The sequence below is a fragment of the Penaeus monodon genome, chromosome 11 (assembly GCF_015228065.2).
Source record: "Penaeus monodon isolate SGIC_2016 chromosome 11, NSTDA_Pmon_1, whole genome shotgun sequence".
Taxonomy (NCBI): domain Eukaryota; kingdom Metazoa; phylum Arthropoda; class Malacostraca; order Decapoda; family Penaeidae; genus Penaeus; species Penaeus monodon.
Window position 1 is genome coordinate 40,582,099 of NC_051396.1, and position 3,920 is coordinate 40,586,018.

Below are 3,920 nucleotides of genomic sequence, written 5' to 3' on the forward strand. Positions count from 1 at the left end.
GATTGAGGGAGAGTGTGTGAGAGTGAAGGCTAGTGTGCTTGTGAATGTCAGGGAGAGTGAGAGTGAATATACTTGTGGATGTAAGTGTGTTTGCAATTTTTTTTTTTTTGTGTGTGTGTGAATGTAAGTGCATGTATGTATGATTGTGTGTGTATGTGTAAATGTAATTGAGAATGTGTGTGTCTGTGTAAATACATGTACATACGTGTGTGTAAGTGTAAGTTTGCTTTTGTGTTAGTGTATATTTGCATGTGTAATGGTAAATGAGTGTGAGGATCACTTAGTATAATGTCTGGCATCATTGCAAGTCTGTTTGAGTGTCAGTGAATGAAGAATGAATGGTTGTGTTGTCCATTAAGAAAAGGTGTGTAGCTGTGTAAGTTTGAGAAGTTAATCCTGCGTGATAGGATGTGTGCACTACTGTTAAACATTGCCGAGTTTGTGTGTGTGAGGAAGGCATGTGCATCACTGCGGTGTTTCTTAGAATTTATTTTGCAGTGAAATGGTTATTATTTTATTATTATTATTATTATTGTTATTATTATTATTATTATTATTATTATTATTATTATTATTATTTTAATGATAATATAGATAATGATAATAATACATAGTATTTGTATGTTGTATGTGACTTGTAATTGCACATTAATTTCCATTTTCATTATTATTATTATGTGTTTGGATCCTAAAAACTTCCTTTTTCATCCCCTTCTTGTAAAAGTTGATACAAGAAACCCATGTGATTTGAGGGAATTGACGTACAATTAATACCAAAGAATCAATATTGCTCCCACCTTAAAAAGAAGAGTGAAAAAGCCTTGCACCTTGACATCAAAAGAACCATTATCTGAATTGCATTAAAGTTGGAGCATCATATCACCTCTTTTATGGGTATTAGGTGATTTTTTTTTGAGAATAGGAGAGCTCTCATTGATGCACTGTGGAGATATTGTCAGAAGTGCATAGATACAGGATACTAGTTATGAGAAACCTCATTGTGTGATTTAATAAAGGTCTGTTATAACACCAGTTATTCAAATAACAATTAATATTGGTAACTAGAAAGGACTATCTTTCTGATCTTACTTTTCTTCGGATAAAATAGTTACCAGTAGGTCAAACTTTGTGTACATTTGCGCACATCCACTCACACACACTATACATATACACACACATACAGAACGTACAGACAGACATAAAGTATCAATATATGATATATATTATATTTATATATAATATATATATTATATATTTATTTATATTAATATATAATAATATATATATATTTAATATATTATATATTATATAATATAGATGATAATATATATATATTATATATAATATACTATATTATATTATATCATATATAAATATATTATAATATATATCATATATATAATATAATATATTATATATATATAATATATATATATATATTATAATATAATATATATATATATATATATATATATATATATATATATATATATATATATATATATATATTAGATATATATTATATATATATATATATATTATTAATAATTATAATATAATATATATTATAAAATTATATATATAATTAATATATAATATATTTTATATATATATATATATTATTAATATATATATATATATATATATTATACATATTATTATATATATATATATATATTATATATATATATTAATATATTATATATAATATATATATATATTACTATATTTTATATATATTTATATCTATATTATATATATTATATTATATATTATATTATATATATATCTATCTATATATTATATATATATATATATATTAATTATATATATTATCTTATAATTTATATTTATATATATATATATATATTATATATTATTTATCTATTATATATATTATATTATTATTATATTATTATATATATATATATATATATTATCTACTATATATTCATATATATTATCTATCTGTTATATATATTATATTTTATATATATTATATGTATATATATATATATATATTATTCTATATATATATATATATATATATATATATATATACATATATCTTTATGTCTGTCTGTCATCTGTCTCTGTATGTGTGTGTATATGTATATGTGTGTGTGAGTGTGAGTGTGCGCCAAATGTACACAAAGTTTGACCTACTGGTAACTAATTTTATCCGAAGAAAAGTAAGATTCAGAAAGATAGTCCTTTTCTAGTTACCAAATATTAATTGTTATTTGAATAACTGGTGTTATAACAGACCTTTATTAAATCACACAATGAGGTTTCTCATAACTAGTATCCTGTATCTATGCACTTCTGACAATATCTCCACAGTGCATCAATGAGAGCTCTCCTATTCTCAAAAAAAAATCACCTAATACCCATAAAAGAGGTGATATGATGCTCCAACTTTAATGCAATTCAGATAATGGTTCTTTTGATGTCAAGGTGCAAGGCTTTTTCACTCTTCTTTTTAAGGTGGGAGCAATATTGATTCTTTGGTATTAATTGTACGTCAATTCCCTCAAATCACATGGGTTTCTTGTATCAACTTTTACAAGAAGGGGATGAAAAAGGAAGTTTTTAGGATCCAACACATAATAATAATAATGAAAATGGAAATTAATGTGCAATTACAAGTTTACATACAACATACAAATACTATGTATTATTATCATTATCTATATTATCATTAAAATAATAATAATAATAATAATAATAATAATAATAATAATAATAACAATAATAATAATAATAATAAAATAATAACCATTTCACTGCAAAATAAATTCTAAGAAACACCGCAGTGATGCACATGCCTTCCTCACACACACAAACTCGGCAATGTTTAACAGTAGTGCACACATCCTATCACGCAGGATTAACTTCTCAAACTTACACAGCTACACACCTTTTCTTAATGGACAACACAACCATTCATTCTTCATTCACTGACACTCAAACAGACTTGCAATGATGCCAGACATTATACTAAGTGATCCTCACACTCATTTACCATTACACATGCAAATATACACTAACACAAAAGCAAACTTACACTTACACACACGTATGTACATGTATTTACACAGACACACACATTCTCAATTACATTTACACATACACACACAATCATACATACATGCACTTACATTCACACACACACAAAAAAAAAAAAATTGCAAACACACTTACATCCACAAGTATATTCACTCTCACTCTCCCTGACATTCACAAGCACACTAGCCTTCACTCTCACCCCACTCTCCCTCAATCACAAGTACATTTAATTTTATACCACACACACTCATACACTCTCTCCCTCACTCACCCACTCACACACACTCTCTCACTCACACACACTCTCTCACTCACACACACTCTCTCACTCACACACACTCTCTCACTCACACACCTCTCTCACTCACACACACTCTCTCACTCACACACACTCACTCTCACACACTCTCTCACTCACACCACACTCTCACTCACACACTCTCTCACTACACACCTCTCACTCTCTCCACACTCTCTCCACTCACACACACACTCTCTCACTCTCTCTCACACACACACTCCTCACTCTCACCACACACACTCTCTCACTCTCACTCACACGCATGCACTCACTCATACTGCACACTCACCCTCACACACTCAAACTCAAACGCACTCCTTTCTCACACACCCCACACCGCCGTCGCCGAAGTGCGAGAAAACCGTTATAATCACCTCCCAGAACCATCACTTTGAGTTTCTCCGAAGCCATGTCTAGGAGAAGAAGACAGCGTGTCCTTTGTGAAAATCCCGCTCGAGAGGCCCTGAGACTCGAGGAGCACCTGCAGGAGTGCGTGAGGACACCGTAACACGAAAAAGACACAGAACCAGAGGAAGAACCCCCCCCCGGG

The 3,920-nt window shown here is 29.3% G+C and overlaps 1 protein-coding gene across 1 annotated transcript in view; it reads left to right on the top strand.

The window, feature by feature from the left end:
• Positions 1 to 3,920, top strand: part of LOC119578583 — a 29,112-nt gene that overhangs the window by 891 nt on the left and 24,301 nt on the right. The gene's annotated exons all lie outside the window — the stretch shown is intronic.